The sequence below is a fragment of the Pecten maximus genome, chromosome 15 (assembly GCF_902652985.1).
Source record: "Pecten maximus chromosome 15, xPecMax1.1, whole genome shotgun sequence".
In the NCBI taxonomy this organism is placed as follows: domain Eukaryota; kingdom Metazoa; phylum Mollusca; class Bivalvia; order Pectinida; family Pectinidae; genus Pecten; species Pecten maximus.
Window position 1 is genome coordinate 2,419,838 of NC_047029.1, and position 21,216 is coordinate 2,441,053.

The following is a 21,216-nucleotide window of genomic DNA, read 5'->3' on the forward strand; positions in this document are numbered from 1 at the left end:
CTGTACGGCGGGTACACTGTCGGAAAACGATAAATCGTACTCCCCAAGTTTGTCTAGTAGGGCATCTGTATCCGACTGGTCTGAGTAGGCCTCCGACACTGTAAACAAAACAAGCAGTCATTATACATTTCAAATGTTGTACATGTTTATAATGCACCCACATAGTATTCCGAAACAAGGTTCGATTTTAACGAGGATCGTAACATAAGCCTCCAAAACAACTCTCGCAGTCAGTGGTGATCGCGAACGTCTCAATAGTCCTGTTATACCAAATAGTATTGTAATATTTCTTACCAAAAATGTCGACCATTTCGCAGTTTGACACCTTCATCCCCAGAATCATAACGTCATGCCATGGTTACGTATTTACTTATGGGAGTTCCGTAGGCAACAGAGTGATTATCGAGGATATTTTACGATACAAGGGGTAAATTTCGACACATATAATTTGAAATTAAATAGGAGAGCATACATGACAAAAGACAAAACCGGAAGTACAAGAAGCAGCAAGAAATCGGCTTCCAAGATGGCACCCAACTCGGAAGAGTCATTCAAGGAAGCTTGGATGGAGGAACAGTGTACTTGAAATATAAAAGGCCATGAAGTGTGATCGATGCCATTTCTGCATCAGATGCCTGGATTTTGATTCGAAGAAATATGAAATATTATCAAAATGAAAAATATGATGTGGTTTTGACCTCCATGCAGAGTGACCGTCGAAAAGAATATTCTAACGGACGGAACATTAGAAGAAAGATGCACTCAAATAATGCAGGAATATGAAGCCAGAATTGCAAAACTTGAAAAAGAGGTACATTATAAATGCTAAAGAGGAAATGAACATGAAATCGGAGATTCAGAAAACAACACCTAACGGAGAATAAAATGTTTCTGAAATTAAATTAATGACAGAGAGAGGAAACAGCGTTCTTCTTTTTGGAGTTCCGGAACAAATTCATCATGATGGAAAGAAACGTACGGAAGAAGCTACCAAACTTATTGAAAAATTAATAGAAGTATGCGGGGTATTAAATGGAGAAGGTCAAGGAAAAGTGATACGACTATGAAAGAGGACAGAGTCCAGGGACACAGCAAATAGGAAACGGCCTATTCTAGTTCGCTTTGAAACGCAGACACCAAAGAAAAGAATATTTGAAAACATAAGAGAAATTAAAAGCCATCGTGAATTTTCCACAATACCAACCAGAAACGATTTAACAAGATATGGAAGAGTAACAGGAAGCGGGACAGAAAGAACATGACGAAGCGGAGGACTATATATTTCGTGTCCGCGGACCGCCTTGGAATGTGCTTTCCAAAAACGAGAAACATGGTATAAAAGGAGAAGAAACGTGTAAAATCGTTTATTATTCTTAGATAGTTATATGGAAATATCTTCAGATTATCATCTGAACTGTGATACATATGAAATTATTATACTAATTGTAATGTTGAACAATCTCCTGACAATGAAGTTATAAATAGTTCACGACATGGTCGTGGTCATATAAGGGACAGACAACCACGCAACAGATACCATGTACATTTTAAAGGTCGGTTGACTTTATTTACAGAAAACACGTTGGGATACCTGAAGGCCATAATGTATAGCCTCATTGAGATAGTTTCGTTGTAAATACTTACCATGTGGTCATGGTTTTAAAACGAAAGCCATAAAAAAACTATATACGATGAGCATTTAATGTTAGGAGTATATTTTAAAAGCTTGACATACATTATTCCAACCAAACGATGGTTTATATGGTTTTACAACAGAAATTGAGGTTGGAAGATATGAACAGCGAATAGAACAACCGCAAAATGTTAGCCCCGTGAAATGTACCAACCATACAGCAGCAGCGGGGTAAATGTTCACATAAGGACGAGGTCATGTTGTCTTTATCAGGGAAAAAAATTCACAAAATGATCAGGTTCTGTTGTCTTTAGGGCTCACACAACTGGATATTTTACTGTATGTTATTACTAGTGACTCCATCCCTTCATTCGCTCATTTGAAGTTCAAATGATGTCATTTGTAGCAATCTGAAGTTTGATTTTTTCGCTACCTGATTAATGATTATATATGTTTAATGGCATATGAGAGCACACTGTTACTCGAAAGACAGTAACACTGACATTTACAGTGCACTTCGGAACCCCCGCTTCTCGTCCTTTTACACCTCGAATCCTACGTCATTCCTTTTTAAATAGGAGTGTATATTTTTGATTTTTCTGATTTCAAGACTCGAATCGCGTATATAGAAAGTATCCTTTTCATGTTATTTACTCATGGAAACAGCTACAAACCTAAGAAACACATATTCGTCAGGGACTTGGTTCACGTGAAACAGCAGCTGATTTACATGTAACTGTGCGAGTCCTTTATCCGGAGGATGTTAACAAAAGGACCAGGTCATGTTACCAATATCCAGAACATGTTGTAAATGGGTGATGGTAGGTGGTAAGACTTTACCCACGGTACTAAGCTGTTCATTAAGCTCCCGATTACATTTCTTACATCCCCATTACTCACTCGTACATTATCAGCACTGTCATTAAAACAATATGTCTGGCCGGTTTTTATATGACAGGGACACTCTATATATTGTACAGCCATCATTGTTTTAGAAAATGTGTGCTTGTGTGAGGTTTTTTTTGTTGATAATAAACATCCCACGATAATGATAATAGTCCCCAAAAATGGAGGACATCGAGGCCGCTTAGGTAGCTAATAACATCATGAAAGAATGTTCTCAACATCCTAAGGGACTCATTGTGACATAAAAATACCAATTGCTTTACAAGGAAGTGAATTAATAATGAGTTATCTAACATAATAGAATGTATCAGACTCTGTCAGTCCGGAGACGTGTCCATCGGGACAACATGCACGCGTCTGGTACAGATGCTGGCACTGACTGATTGGCGCCACAATGTCCAATTGTAACGCCCGGTACATGACAAAATAAGGAAAACTTGCTCAACACACAATATCGATAGATTATACGCGTTTTCAAAACATACAAGTGACATATGCGGAGCATGATCATGTCATTACATGTAATATCATGACATTAAGCGTCAGCGTCACCACTTGGTCAGGTTTTATGCTGATGAAACTATCGAAAACATAATTATATACATGTACTTCCCAACGTTGAAAAATGTTTGATAATCAGTACATTCGTGCTAGGAGTTACGTAAATTAACACTTTATAAAGACTGATTTTATACTCCCTAACATAATATCACCTTAGCAGTTTCACAGATAATAATCCAATATATACCACTTGTTTACATGTAAAAAATGTACAATTGTGGTCAACATAACAATTCAATAATAGGAAACGAGAAGAAAGGAAAACAATAGCAAAGACAACCACAATAAGAGTAAGCGGGTTTACAAAGATTTAAATCAATATTCATCATTGAAATAAATCTGGCCGGGGTTCATGGCATATCTTTTACAACAGTTGTTAATTTTAAAGTGTTCAAGTGCTGCCTTTGACATTTAACCATGTCCGGTAACCATCAAAACGTTGTGAGGTGTTTAAACTCATCATGTACTGATATGGTGTGAATAAGAACTTAATCTGTCCAGGGTTTCCAGTGATACATTGCACACAAAACTTTTTTTCCCCAAAGTAGCCATGTGTGACTTTAAACCTTGAACGATGACCAGCAAAACTGAAGACCTTGATGATGTCATATTACGGTATGAATATAAACTGAATCTGACGAGAATTCATCATATACACAAGGTCATCAAGAACGCAGGCACGCACACAAACGCACGCACAGTCAAAATGATACTATCCTGTTTATTAATTGGTGATATGATAACTGGACGACAGATAACTTAAAAAAAAAATAGGATACGCAATAAGCAGAAATAGAGGATAATATTAAAGGGGAAAACTGCATTAATCACCAGTGAGAGACAATAAAGTCGGGAAAGACAACAACAAAAACTCAGTTAAAGAAACAAACCTATAGACAATAGTAAGAACCAAGGACAGAACAAACGACGAAGCAGACACCGTGGAATTTAAACAGAAGGACGTACACCGAAACAACGAGACAGCTAGCTATCATGAACCACGACAAAATATCAGGTCATAGTTTCCTGTCACCTTATATGACACTAAATCAGTATATTATCTAGGCCGACGATAAACTTAGATAAGTGTTATATTCTTACATAGAATGTTCTTGGTATTGACAGTGGCCTGCCATCGTCAGTTGCCTTGATCAATGAATTCAGTAGAGGACAGCAACCTTGTGATGAGCCCTTAAATCACGTAGTACGACTAATGGAAACGGCGAACTGGAATGGTATCAGCCACTCTGTGGAATTGTTTACCGCCTAGAGAATATTCAGTATAGCGATACTGTAGGTAATTGTCAATGTTTGAGTAAAGATAGGTCCATGTTTTCCAGAAGTGAGCCAAACTCAGAAGAGATGACAAGGTGAAATTCATTGCATTGTACTATGGACTTATCTGTGAGACAGTGTGTCGGGGTTCGGCCCCACTCTTCCCAATACGTCACGATCGTAGGCAGATGACGGGTTTTAACTCTTCCTATAATTATCATGCTTAGGACTCGTGACATCATCAAAACAGCCCATACAGAAGTGCAATATTGCTTCGTATACAATTCTTTAAAAAGACCCTAAAACTTATAAAGCTTGCCAATGTTGATGCTAGGGACCGATATTGTAGTAATTGAGATTGAAAGGAAAGGAGCTTTAATTTTGCCGAAACATTTAATTATCATACAAAGGACAGGAGATATATTCAAAGAATTCATCAGAAGAAAGGTTTATGATGTAGGAACAATTTGACCTGACAGATCCGCACTGTTCTTCTCAGCGTGAAGGAAACATTTTTAAACAGTGTCGCTCTCATGTTACTAACCACTTAATGATATCATATGTCTATGCTAAAATATGAGCGATTAATAAATAATTGGTACGGTGGCTATTGCCGGTATAAAGTTTTTATGATCAGATTTATACAATTTCTCTATCACCATGAAAGACACCAGCAAAGTTGTAAGTAAAAGGTATAAATAACGAAAAAAAAAATCCAACCCCGACCTCTACAATGACCTAAGCACGGAAAAAACATATACAATTCGTAGACAAAGAACAGGAAGCACCGACAATAAAATGTAAGCATAATTCTAAACCAAACTCGGTTAAACGAGGGCAAAATACGAACAGAATAAGACCAGGTGTCCCGTGAGGGGAAGCGTCTTCTGCTTCATCGACGACGCCCATGACATGGGATGCGCATGCTCAGTTTGAACAGAACGCTCTGTCTTCACTATCATATCAGGCTTTGAACTATCTATGGACCACCCCAGGATACTTGTTAGGTCATATTGCAGCCCAACGACCAACAAATCTCAACGAGTTAAATTATTGATTCCTTTATTATGATATTGACATGTAACCTTTGTCATTTCCGGTTCTGTGGCAAGCGTAACAGTTAGCTTTATAGTATCAATTGTAAACACAACACCCCACAACCCACCTGAAACACCATACCCAGATAGGGAATTATCTTCTTTTTTTTACTACTGAGCGGCACCGCGTAGGAACTCCAGCATAGCACGACACATATAGGAATTGAAATTGTTTTTCATTTTATACGAGGTTTTATGAAATTACTTTAACAAGTTCTGATCGTCGCAACAAATAAAAAAGATCCGGATAATATGACACTGGCTACGTGCCCAACAAAAAGTGAAAATTCAATGGATTATAGGTCGATTATATGATCATTTAAAATTAGTGACATTGGTATAAGTGATAGCAGGTGTAGACACAAATCCATGGTTTATACCACCAGAATACCCGTGTGCCATATGTAATAAACCTGTCGGTGGGGCCAAACGGCCCTTACATGAGAAGCTATTGCTACCAGGCAGTTTGCACAGGGATTGACTCTGAGGAATACCCCCACTTAGCCAACACATCTGTATCATTGTATCGTATTGCGCCTAATCATTCCACTCTGCTTTACACTCTCGTTGATGTGATTCGGCTGACAGCAACAATACTCAGTCCTGTCATCAGGCAAGGACAGAAGCTGTGACTTCAGTCGTAGTAGTATTTTACCAGTGACGGGGACCCCTTAGAATCATCATCCCAAAGACAGCCCAGGAGACCACAGAAACAACTTAGGGCCTTAATCGTCAATTTTCAGAGTGAAAAGAACAAACGCAATAATGTCCAGGTCATGTTGAAATCCTGCCGACCAGACATCATGATAGGGACTGAAGCCTGGTAAAGCGCCCGAGATCTTTTCCTCAGAGCTTTGATATGATGTCATTCGCAGACGGAATTTGTAATAGCCTTTCAAATACCAGAAGAACGACAACGACAACAAGAGGAAGAAGATGAAGTTATTCAACCGATTCCTTTGAAAAATGTATCCTTATGTTGTGTTTCGTTTTATTTTGTATCATTTGTGATATTTGTACCTAATACTCAACATCACCTGTTAGGGGGCCGCGGGGGCCGCGGTGGCCGAGTGGTTAAGGTGTCCCGACACTTTAATCACTAGCCCTTCCACCATCTGGGTTGCGAGTTCGAAACCTACGTGGGGCAGTTGCCAGGTACTGACCGTAGGCCGGTGGTTTTTCTCTGGGTACTCCGGCTTTCCTCCACCTCCAAAACCTGGCACGTCCTTAAATGACCCTGGCTGTTAATAGGACGTTAAACAAAAACAAACCAAACCAAAATCACCTGTTAAAAACACTTATTTTAAATGTCTGTACACATATTGAATAGTAAACAGTAAAGTGACGAATGTGTTTCATTTCGTTTAATGAAACTAAGGCAGGGGTCCTACTGATAGCTTTATCAAACTGGTTACAATGAGTGTTAACAGCGTTACAGATACCTATTAAAAAGTGTTTCCTGTAGGCACGTCCAATTTGTAATGAATGCCCACAACCCTAATAACCCTTGGGCTGTAGTAGTGTAAAATAATAATAATAACAAGAAATCCCAAAAGAGAACAATCCTATTAACTTTATGCATTTTTGTCTAAGGGCTATTTCAACCATTTGACTATACTTCTATGTCACGCACGGCATTATGTGAACAACACACAACACACAAGCGTTCAGTTATGTCTGTCAAACAATTCAGAAGATCTTTTTTGTTGTTTTGGGTGATTCTGTTGTTGTTGGGGTTTATTTGGGGTTCTTTTGGTTTTTTTTCTTCACTATTGGGGACAATAATACCGAAGCAGTCACGAATAATCATTGGGGATAGGCACAGTCACCTTGATACCAAAAGGATGGTAGCTTTTATGAAATGCAATCAAACTGACCAAATTAAAAAGTCACGACGCAAATATTGCTGTTATGACACGCAAACCTAATCAATCGACTGATATTCACACCACCTTACAGTGAGGGTACGTTAGAACACTTAGACTTTCTATATCATGATACCAGCAATAAAATATCTATAAATATCTACTGATATCCACGCTTATGTTTCGGTGTTTCGCCAGTCCTTTTGTCGTCTCCGTGTTAATATACAGGCAACGGAGGCATAGGCTGATGTATAAGGAAGATTACATGTATATCAATCCTCAGTAATACTATCAGTCAGTACCAACAGCTGTTTAAAGCTTTATTTGATCAAAGTTGATAGCATTATGTATAGCTAAAGCAATGGACTGTCTGACACAGGAACCTTCATTTTGATACACGTCTTATTTCATATTGTGTAAGAATAAATATATCTGGATCAATTTCAATTTTAATTCATGTATTATTTCAGATTGTGTAAGAGTTGATATGTATGGCTCAATCATTATATATTATATTTGTGTAAAAATAAGTATAGTTTTAGTAGTTACTATAATCCGGTTGTATCTAAATACATAGGGATTGAACGGCGTTTTTATTGCGTTTAGGGTGGTATGAACGCAATGAGATACAGACATATTTTATATAGCGCATTAGCGCTGTATATCGAATATGTCTGTTTCCAATTGCGTTCATACCACCGTAAACGCAATAAGAACACCGTTCAATGCATATATTTACACTAAACGAATCGCTGAAATACCGTACGAAGAAAATAAAAGTCATGATGTGTTGCGACGTTGGTAACTATGGCAGCTATGGTTGCTAAGATAATATATTCCCAGTGAATATGCGTAAAAACAAGTATTGTTAACAAAATTAAAAGAATTAACATAACATTTTTGTTAAATACATTTTACGTTTTCAAGTGATTGATATATTCATAATACACAATTTCCATTTCTGATTAACTATGGTTGTCATGCACAGCGGGTATTGACACAGATTTAGTAGTGACGTGGTCGAATGTTCTTCATGAACTGTACGCTTCAGCCATTTGTTGTTAGCTTGCCTCCTGGAAAAGTTAAATATTCACTCATTTCCGCAATCTTCAGTTTAGTTATTTACAAAATAATCACTTGACGTTAGCTTTTTGTACAGAGATAATCGGGTAATAGGAGAAAACGCTAAAATAGCGTTGATTAGTTCTTTGAAAATGGCGCCGTCTAGTTGACGTTCCGGAAACGTCACAAAGAGACGACGTCATGATTATGTTACCGATTCCCGAGTCTTTTTCACTGCGTTAACGCTAACTTTAACGCCGTCAGAGCTTACTGTTTGTCAAAATAATGCATATAACTTTATTTAGTAAAATAGATAATTCCTAAGGCAAGACTTTCTGGAATTAATGCAGTTAAGAATGCACTAGTGAACAGGCAAAAACTACCATGCAATAAAAGTAGTTCCTGGATAAATAGTTCAGAAAGTCGGCAAATGATAGTGTGCATTCACAGATGAGATTGGAATACTTGTTTGTATTAAAACAAAACTATTATCGACGTGTTGGACTCCTTTAATGTAGTGTTAACAAAGTACTCGTCACTGATGATCCCGACAAGAAATCTATTTATTTCTGCTTATCAATAAACAGTGTGTTAAAATCAATCCCATTCGGTCGTGAGGTCTAAATAGTTTTAACTGTGTTAAACCCTTGTGTGTTGTATTGTTAAGCTACGTTATGATCGCCTCGTCCCTATTCCTTCTATTAGTTTTGTTTTGTTAAATTAAAGTCATTTGGAATAAATGGAAACGTGTTAGTTAGATTGGAAAAGAAAATTAACCATCAATAAGTAATTTTCCCAATTCTATTACGGAGACTTTGGTGTTCCCAAAGGACCGTCTACATACCTCCTTTACGTTGTTATTAATGACACGATATAAACTCAGTCGAATCTACAATACCTTACAATCAACTATGTCAGACTCAGATTCTCAAAGGTAATTGGTTAGAACCTTGCTTCTTGTGTATCGTAGGGAAATAAGCGCATTATCCATTTCGTATTCAATTATGGTGTTTTAAATCAACAATCCAATAAAGAGTTTCTTATCTCTGAATATAGCCCTGTAAATAAACATTCTGATGTTACTGAGAATATGTATAAACGATTACCGAGTTAGAAATACTACATACTACACACTTGAGGGAGAAAAACACTTATCTATATAAACTTAAAATAATGCAATATTAGATCATCAGTATTAATTCAGTTTTTTGCTCATAAAGAGTCATCGCTTTTCTTATAATAAAAAAGAAATTGTGACAGAGAAAAGAAATGATATATTATGGTTGGATTGCGTAACAATTTAGCCCTGCATTTGTTTTCGTTTCTTCAATTCTTTGACAAAGATAACCAATATGGTATTTGATATATTGGCAGTGTCATCTTTCATTTCAGCATCGAAAGGTCTTTTCTTCAACCGCCTCTATTGTGTGAAAAAAATAGCTGGAATATTTGTCATTTCGAAGAAATCATGAACGCTTATCACCAAATGCTCTTGAAAATTAAAAGTGTGTTGAGGAAATGATATAGTGATAACAAGAAACCAAAAAAAATCTATTGAATAACGTAAATGAACATTTTTATTTTATTTTTTTTTCGCTCTTTTTTTCTTATTTCTAACAGATGATTATAATCCCTGGTACTGTTTATTTATGACGTAAATTTATTTAAATGATGACTTCATGTGTTTTATTATTGATGACGTCACATTACTTTGAGGAAAAATAAACATTCCGCCTGAAGAAGACGAAGAGAGCAGAAAGGCCTTGCGGTAAATCTTGGTTATTGTTTTATTTTTCTTATCTTTATCCTTCGCAAGGACTTTGTTTATTTTATTCATGTATTTATTATACATTATTCGAACCTAAAATCAATAGCATTGGGCAATTTGTTCATAATGGAATTATTGATACGATGTCAATTGACAGGTACAGTGATTAATAGTTACCACTCTATAATACTGTCACTATATAACCTTACCAACAGTTGTTGAACATTACCATCTCATAAACTGACAACCGGGGCGTTAATAATGTGCTAAGTGAAGCATACAGCAGTTGTGGTAAAAATATTAAATGCACATTTTCCATTTGAAAAACTAGACGGACAGTTTACATTTTGTATTTTCTTAATGTTAATTTACAGTAAATAATCTTATCAATCTTTTTATGCGGAACAACATGAGAGAGCTGTTAGTCTGTTGGTATCGCATTTAATTTGCGACTTGCAACTCTTACCACTCCACGTTAGGTGACTAAATGGATTATTATCTTTTTGCGCAAATAGAGAAGAATTGTCCAAGTAAATCCTGTTTTCGACAAGACTAAATGGATTATTATCTTTTGCGCAAATAGAGAAGAATTGTCCGAGTAAATCCTGTTTCGATAAGACTAAATGGATTATTATCTTTTTGCGCAAATAGTGAAGAATTGTCCAAGTAAATCCTGTTTTCGACAAGACTAAATGGATTATTATCTTTTTGCGCAAATAGTGAAGAATTGTCCAAGTAAATCCTGTTTTCGACAAGACTAAATGGATTATTATCTTTTTGCGCAAATAGTGAAGAATTGTCCGAGTAAATCCTGTTTCGATAAGACTAAATGGATTATTATCTTTTTGCGCAAATAGTGAAGAATTGTCCAAGTAAATCCTGTTTTCGACAAGACTAAATGGATTATTATCTTTTTGCGCAAATAGTGAAGAATTGTCCAAGTAAATCCTGTTTTCGACAAGTACTGAATGACGGTACCTGATGTCATCTCACTGATGTTACAAATCCCTAGGCTAGTATTTTGATTCGGAGTGTGAATCCGGATCTGACGGTTACAGTTCGTAACCAGACAGTCTTCTTTCAGCTGAACATGAAATCAATATAACACTCTTCTTACATGGCAATGAGGGAACAGTTAGGTTTTTTTCAAATCGACATATAACAGCACAACTGTCACACGCATGGTTATACAGTGAATAGTATTAGCCCCCTACACCACTTAAGTAGGATCAGTCAGTTTTGATGGACTGACATAACGATAGGACGTAAATAACAATAAAGAAATCTTTGAAATCTCGCTCATAGGCTGTCAAGGTCAATCGTTTTTATAATAATAAGCGTCGCTAAGCATAGGAAAAGGTCTATTTTCAAAAGGCTTTAAACGAGGAGCAACACCATTTCAGAAAAAATGTTTTTACACGGAACCTTTCCTGGCTGTTATTTCTTATTTAATTTGATCCCGCAACGTTTTTAGGGTTTGTCGAGAAGACAATTTTAGAGGATAATAAAGGTAATAAATGTTTTATAATCTTGAATTTTGTTCCATTTCGAGTCTTAAAGGAATTACGCGAGAGCGATATTTATTTTTGATTGGTGCCATTATATGAAAGCCTTTTTATGTTGTCATCTAGACCAGTCATATATTAGCAACGTTGTAGGGCGTTAAACTTTGAAATGAAATCTAATAACATTGCAAAGGGAATATAACATTCTAACAAATTGATTCAACTTGATAACAGGCGCGTAGCTAGACGTACGCTAGTACGCCCGAGCTTCCACATAATTTTGCCGAGAAAACATTTTTTCAAAGCTGTTTTCAAGAATTCATTCTTTCAATAGTTTCATTAATAAACACAATCTTACGACAGTTTCCCGTTTAACCCACACGAACCTTGGATTTCATCACAGTCTACATGTATTATTAGGACCTATCCTAATATAGTGTCTACTAAGTATGGAACATTGCAAAATTCTTGCAACATAAAATATCAAAATTTTCTATTCTATATCTCAGACTCTTGGGGGGGACCCCCGTACTACTTCTTGCAAAAGAAAGATTTCTAGCCTTTCCTCGCCCTTTCCTTTTAGCCCTTAGTTAGAACCTCGCCACTCGCTCGGAAGGTCGATACGACCTGAAGTCTTCCATCGGACCTTCGGTTCGACCGGGCTTCCACATTCATGTAGGTCTAGCTACGCCCCTGGATAAGAACCATCTTTACATTCCAGGTTTACGTATTGGTCATTATCAATGGCGTATGTTACTATGGTGACCTATCGTTAAATACAGGGTGTTTGGAAATGAGAGTCTTGTTTGTGTCGGTGAAACCTTTTATCGTTATGACAAACACCAAGCACGAAGAACTCTACTGAGATCAAGAAGCATTAATGACGACATATTACTGTTTTTTCGTGTGCGATTAATTTTCGCGTATTTGGCGGGCGATTTAAATTCGCGAAAAGTTATCGCCGCGAATGGGTTCAATCACAGATACAGTAGGCCTTTTATGACTGTAAAAAAGCGAAATCAAATCAACGCGAAAGAGTCGTAAGGCATGAAAATGCGAAATTAAGGCACCGCGAAAATCATTTTACAGTATTACATTTCCCCAATAAAACTTCATTAAAACTTGCCCAATTATCTCCATTAAAATTCATATTTCAAAACTTATTGGTAGTAAGTTTTTTCCCGTCATCTATCAAGCTACAAGTGATATTGAAGACAAGTAACTGCAACATGACAATACATTAAGTTGTGGAAGATGGGTGTAACTAGCGAGAACTATATCAATCAATTTGGTGGAAGTTTTTGCAAAAAAAAAACATGTTGGTAAGTACAATGACAACTTCATAAAATTACGAACAAAGATTCTGGGCGTTTTTAAAGCAACTGTTATGAGGAACACAAATGGCTACAGGTTTAATTCGAAAAGATAAAACCACAAATGATTACACAACAAAAGGCCTTGATATGGCAAAAGTCCCAATAGATACAATATGGCGTTTTGAAGCGAATGTGTATTTCTGTGCAATAGACATTTATACCGAACGTTCAAGGACAAGAATTTTCATAGTCCGGGTCACGTCAATGCTCGGATGTCATTAAATTACCTCATGAACAATACTTTACATAGATTCAGGATATTATTGCGTCACCTCAGACAGAGATTCAGGAAAGGTGAGACAGAGTTAAGAGTATGGGTATACATTGACGAACTGTTAAAACAAATGGATGGGTTTTATTAGCACGTTAGGGATAACTTTGGAGCAGTACTTGTCTTAAAGAGGAATTATTTTTCTTGCTTGGGTTTTAAAAAGCTGTGTCTGTATCTGACAACCGACACCACACCCAGTCTATAGTAATGTTACCAGCTTTGTGTCGTTTTACTAGAACATTAACGGCCTGTTTGTCGCTGAAACGACAGCGTAACGACCACGTCTGACACAACATGGAGTTTATTTCGTGAATTATCAAAAATGCTTGAAAATATTTGTTCGTTGTCGATGTAAAGATGTTAGTACGCCCTATTGCAGTGGGTCTCCTGGTTGTTGATTTGGGACAAATTATTATACACGTATTTTAGGTTTTGAGTATCGCTTATATATTAGCATGTCTTCCCATACTTAAAAGTTCTCAGTCAGTAAGTAGTTGGGAAAGTTTAAACCACCTTATATAAAGCCTATTGATTTCTGTACTGATCCAGGTTTACCAATAATATCAACTTGGAAAGTATCTTGTTTGTTTAACCATTTTGTGAGTAGGAATAGTCCGTCTACACCTTCTGTTACGCGAGATCTATTAACGTTGACGGGATAATCACCAACAGTTTATTTCCTTAAAAGACTTGTACATATCACACACAGGTAAATAACACCTTAAAACATACATTTTGATGGTTCAACTTGAAGAAAGCATTGTGTATCGTTTGAATATGTAAACATAAAAAACTCAAAATGGCAATTGTAGTCAATTATCGCTTACGTTAGCGGTATTGCAATTGGTATTTTGAGTTGTTTATGTTTACATATTTTGATATATACAGTATATGATGATTTATGTATAAAAATTATTTTAAGATGAATATATAGTAACGTATTAATACATGTATATAGGTTCTTATCAATATATAAAAACTACAACAATATATAATAATTTATCAATATATCAATTCAATATAAGATTAATATATAAGAATTTACCAATATTGGGATTTAATCATTCAAACATTAATTTATCAATATACTGTATAAGATTAATATTAAATGAATATATACAAACTTATTAATATATTATGTATATAAGAACTTTATCAATATATAGCTGTATCAATAATGTATCAGTATTTAAGATTTATATAAGATTAAAATATAAAAATGTATAAATATATAAGAAGCGTATCACACAGGTGTGTCGACCTCCTAGGTCTGGGTCCAAACTGTAAAATCTTATAGGAAAGTAAGACACCCATAACGGCCTCAACAAATAACAAAATAGAGAAAACTGCTCATCAAACCGACGATTTGATTCGATAAACCAGCGAAAAATGCTCTGGTTAGTTTCCATTGTTCTTGAACATCTGTTTTCTGATTGGATAGGATATACAATGATTCAGGACAGTAGCATATAGGAAGTCGATCTTAATTATGAGAGTAAACACACATTTTTAAACGTCGTAATAATCAGGTCCTGTATTGCGTCTTAAATAAAATGTTCTAGAATTTCGAAATGAAGCCACTGTCGAAGCTCTGCTATATCCAGTATCGTGATTTTGTGTCATTAAAAGTTGTACTTCATGCCTGCCCGTGGGTGTTGTTTGGTTAGCCCGGGGAGTAGTGTTTGTTCTGTGGAGCTGATTACCCCCCAGAAGTCCCGTATTAAAGTGGCACTAGTATCATGTCTAACTGACTCTAGAGGCGATGTCCACACAGGAAGTGTAAACGACGGTCTGCTCTTGACAGTGCTGTGAATAACAAATTGTTTCCGGGCAAATACACAATTCCGCATCACATAACAGTGCTTAATTAAATGTTAAATCGTCTGTTTTAACTCGGTATTGTTTCGCGCACTAAATGTGGGTCTCTTGGAGAAATATAACGTATTGATTCAAGTGCAGTTTTGACGAAAAGCCATATGCTCCCGAGTTCATAAATTATTGATAACATGAATATTTGCTATATTTCATCGAGTACCTTACCCTAATGGTTTTGTATTTGCATTTTTTTAAATTACAGTGCGAGTTTTATTACGTTTACGTAGATATCATGTATTTGCATGTCTTTGTATGTCCCTCCCCACGACTTGCAGGTTCCTTTATGACCAGCCAAGTCTCGTTGATACGTCGGAATTCAATAGTTATTCAGAACACCGGCAAATACACCTGGGCCATGGACGTCGGTGCAACAGTCATCATCATGTTGTATCAGGCGTCAAACTGATTCAGTTCGTGATATGGTAATAGAAAAATGTAATCTGATATCATTGATAGTAGTAAAGCCCATATGAAATCATACTGTCGCTATTTACTATCAGACATATTTGCAGTCAGTGCTAAAATTGGCAGTTGCATTAATTATACTCGCAGCTTGTCCGGAGCCAGTCCTAATGATGTCGGTATTGTTTTTAAATAAAAATTAAATTTTAAAGAAAATGAGAACATCATTCTTGTAAATAAAACATGGCATCACGTGAAATAACATTAGCATTCTTCTAAACACTTCTGTTCATTCGCCATAAGTCAATGTCACGTCGAGAAATAAATAGTGTAAACTCGGCAGGGCAGTTGTCCAGACTCAGAAGAAAATCATATATTTCAATGTACTCAACGATAAACTGAACAGAAAAATACATTAAAATTATCATCCTGGGAACCCCCGAGTTATGTGGTACCCTTAATGACAAAATAATACTATGTCTTATTTTACAAACCATACGAACATCATAATGTCCTTGTATTCCTACGCCGTAAGGAACCGTGTCTGATTATCATTTAAAGGTAGTGTCTCTCAATGGGAAAGCTCGTGGACCTATCATCACCTAATGTGTTTCACATTGGGTATAGGGACTGCAGTGTGTTCCCTGTTAGTATAAGGGCTGCAGTGTGTTCCCTGTTGATATACGGGCTACAATGTGTTCCCTGTTGGTATAAGGGTTGTAGTGTGTTCCCTGTTGATATACGGGCTACAGTGTGTTCCCTGTTGGTATAAGGGTTGTAGTGTGTTCCCTGTTGATATACGGGCTGCAGTGTGTTCTCTGCTGGTATAAGGGCTGTAGTGTGTTCCCTGTTGATATACGGGCTACAGTGTGTTCCCTGTTGGTATAAGGGCTGCAGTGTGTTCCCTGTTGATATACGGGCTACAGTGTGTTCCCTGTTGGTATAAGGGCTGCAGTGTATGTGTTCCCTGTTTGTATAAGGGCTGCAGTGTGTTCCCTGTTGATATATGGGCTACAGTGTATTTCCTGTGGGTATAAGGGCTGTAGTGTGTTCCCCGTGGGTATATAGATTGCAGTGTGTTCCCTGTTGGTATAAGAGCTGTAGTGTGTTCCCTGTTGGTATACAGACTGCAGTGTGTTCACAGTGGGTATACGGACTGCAATGTGTTCCCTGTTGATATAAGAGTTGTAGTGTGTTCCCCGTGGGTATATAGATTGCAGTGTGTTCCCTGTTGGTATAAGGGCTGTAGTGTTTTCCCCGTGGGTATATAGATTGCAGTGTGTTCCCTGTGGGTATACGGGCTACAGTGTGTTCCCTGTTGGTATACGGGCTGCAGTGTGTTCCCTGTGGGTATATAGATTGCAGTGTGTTCCCTGTTGGTATAAGGGCTGTAGTGTGTTCCCTGTGGGTATATAGATTGCAGTGTGTTCCCTGTTGGTATACGGGCTGCAGTGTGTTCCCCGTGGGTATATAGATTGCAGATATATCAACATGAATCAGCAAACTTTCCCATGTGATTTAATAAACACCAACTGAAGATTTACTAATAGGAGGGAATATTAACACGAAAAGAAGCGGCACCAAAGGCGGAAAGAGATACCAATAGGAACAGACAACAAACAGACATCAAAGGCGAAAAGATACTAATAGGAACAGGCAACGAAGAGACAGCAAAGGCGAAAAGAATATACCAATAGGAACAGACAACGGACAGACATCAAAGGCGAAAAGAGATACCAATAGGAACAGGCAACGGACAGACAACAAAGGCGAAAAAAGATACCAATAGGAACAGAAAACGAAGAGACACCAAAGGCGAAAAGATACCAATAGGAACAGACAACAAACAGACATCAAAGGCGAAAAGATACCAATAGGAACAGACAACAAACAAACATCAAAGGCGAAAAAAGATACCAATAGGAACAGACAACAAACAGACATCAAAGGCGAAAAAAGATACCAATAGGAACAGAAAACGAAGAGACAGCAAAGGCGAAAAGATACCAATAGGAACAGACAACAAACAGACATCAAAGGCGAAAAAAGATACCAATAGGAACAGACAACAAACAGACATCAAAGGCGAAAAGATACCAATAGGAACAGACAACAAACAGACACCAAAGGCGAAAAGAGATACCAATAGGAACAGACAACAAACAGACATCAAAGAACAGACATCAAAGATTATTAATTAACCAGAACACGAGCTGACACCAAAGACAATGCGATAAATAAGGCTTTGAGGTAAATATTTCATCATGGAAGACCCAATACATTAATACGAAACTATGAACAATATGAATCATCCCAAAGTATGACCTCATTGAATATAAATTTTATTTATTTTACAACAATTGCTATCGAACTCGCTTAGTGGCCCGGATCGGAGAACTTGAGGGGTCTAACTTTAGGAGGAACATAACGCTGTCGGGCAGGTAACCGTATACGTTCTCACGTGCGATCGGGGAATCTAACTTCGGCCGCCTAGGTGAAGGCAGGGGGGTCACAACTGCGTCGCCCGACTATCCTTGACTTGATTAAAGGGGGTATAGTTCAAGTTTATTTCCGTGGGTCATAGGTGACATATGAATGTATACATATTTACAAATACAGGTACAAACGAGGCGTGGTCAGCTTAATGCTCTACCAACATAACTTTAATATCGTAAATATTAATATTTCCGTGCAAAAATCTCCGTTTGCTCTGCATTGGTGTATGAAGAACAATACCCGTGACGTCACTAAATGGCGTCGTTTTGTCTGACGTTACTATATTCCGAAGTGTATTTTTGAGGTCACAAGAATCTTCCTACTGGGGTAAATAAACGATTAATCAAGGTAACTCGCAACAATTTATGTAGTTATGCAATATAAAAAGCGAACATCCTCATGTTGGAATATATCGATTAAAATGTTGAAATAAATCGATGAATTTGTGTTTATTTCTTTTGTCGGATCGGCCATTTGTATCCGTGACGTCACAAGAGCAGGACCCATAGACAGCATGAAATTTGACTTGTGAATACAAACTTTTACAGGCTGGATATAAAAAATCTTATGTTTAAAACGAAAAATAGTTTTAAACTGTCATCTTTGGGAAATTATGGTCCTGTAATGCTCGCAGAATTGCAGTCACATTAATCATAAGGCGCGAGGGTTATCCAATTTGTCCTGTGAGAATTAACACACCATAACTTTCCAAGGAAGGCAGTTTGATGTTTAAATATTTACCAATTCAATTGGTCTGTCGTTTTCTTAAAAGCTAAATGTATAAATTTACCAGTTTTATTTACTGCTTCAATGTTGTTTACGCTTAACAATTGTATAAATTTATATACGCTTGGCTTCCTATAATATTAAACAATAAACGTTTGACGTTTGTCGTATGTATAGACATACCATGTACAGTTTTAACTGTCATGTATATTAACATTTCATCCGTACCATTGTTCTTTCTCGTGCATGGGTGCTACTGGTATATGTACATGTTTGTATGTTTATTTGTCAAATGCACGCTCTTCTGAGCTGATGTTAATCCCATGCTAACCATGTTCAACGATAAATCTTTTGTATCTGTATTTTAAATATTTACTGACAGGACCACACAATTTGTCATTGCATTCAAGGACAATGTGAATTACACACCAGGGAACATCAGAGATGACATCAGTACAGTGTCAACACATCAGAGTATTGTTCGACCTTGCAAGGTCGGATGTTGCACAGTTCAGCAAATAAAATGGAGCATTGTGCAACACATCTCTTCCCCCGGTCACGTGATAGGACTCAATGATGTCCCTAGGCAGTTCCAAACTACACAAAGAAGTGTGTTCATTTTTCTGCTGTGATATTTGTTTGACCCATGTCAATATGTATCAATTTCAATCGGATAACCAGTATTATGATTTTGTCCACAATACGAGCTCTTTAAATAGTTTATTTATCATCGTGATAATTATCTGATTTTTTTTTATCAAACGCGGTAGTAGAGGGAAAATACATGTTCGTGTTATAGAGATCCAGCGATAACCTTATATAAATACATGTGTGTGTCATAGGGATCTAGAGATGACCTTATATAAATACATGTATGTGTCATAGGGATCTAGAGATGACATAACAACAACATAATTTTATTTCAATTATATCTAGCCTTACAAAACCTAACTGTCAGCGAGAAGTTTTATTGGATGAATGTATTTTCATTTTGAAAGATTACCATCTATTACAATTAAAGGACAATTTCATCAACCTGTCAATCCAATATGAAAAGCATACCAATTCTGTCATTGAAATATTTTGCATCTCATACTGTTATTCGATAGGCTAAAGTGAATGTGTGTTAGACACATATTTGATATGACATTCATGAACTTGGTAATATATATACAATATGTTCCAATTGGAGCTGTATCAAAGCTGTAGGACAAACGTGTGAAAATAAAGGTCATTTGGAAAAATTACGATTGATAAAAGCAAATACTATATTTTGGAAACCGGGAGCAGTGCCCCGATAATTCGATAAATTGTTAAGTTTGGATATTGATTTAAAAGAACAAATACATTTGTACTCGTAAATAACTACGATATAATTCTACTGTGCACGTACACGTGACTTCATGACACCAATACATTTAAATCGCTTAAAAGGGAGAGAAAATAAGAAAAATATACATGTTCATATAAATCACTGCAAGGAGACCCTTGAATAAGTACAAGGAGAATAAGACCAGGTGTTCAAGAAGAATAAGCGTTTTTACTTCATCGATGAAGATATCTAAGCTGTCAGAACCACACAGAAAGCTTTCACTCTGCAGTTACTGACGAAACTGGTTTATATTCTGGTGGTTGATTGTGCAGTCTCTGACGAAACTGGTTGATATTCTGGTGGTAGGTATTTGTTTTTTATTATGTTTACTTTCTATAACGGGTCTTTAATAGCAGTGGTAACTAAGTATCAAGCTATGGGGGATAAAACGTTCTATTTCATGGAATCTACCAGGACAGACAACTACACACAGGACTATGAAGTGTCAACAACCCCTTTAAAACACACAGAGCACGCCTACTCAAACGGTAGTTTATGAAGAAACTCTGTTTAAATGTACAATGATACCAGAGGTTTCTAATTACAGAACGTTACTAGGAACGTAATCTTGTGATAAAATCTGTAATCTAATGCTAAACATCATAAGATGGCTCACACAGGAGTACCGTCATAGAATTCCGTTCGTGTCTTCCTGGAACAGGTTTGTTTGTAAAGGGATGTAACATACACTGTACTGTTTATGGCGTGTAATAAGGAAGACGTACTTAAAACAAGCCTGGTTTTTAAACTGTAAAATATCGTAAGACACACTTGTAATGGTACTCACCATTGTTTGGTCCTAATGACCTTTATAGTGTTGATGGACCGCTCAGAACTTATGACTAAATATCTTGTAATAGTACAAACCATTGTTTGGCCCTAATGACATTTATTTATAGTGTTGTTGGGCCGTTCAGAACTTATGACTAACTAATTTGTAATAGTACTAACCATTATTTGTCCCTAATGATCTTGCTAGTGTTGATGGGCCGTTCTGAACTTATAACTAATTTGTAATAGTACTAC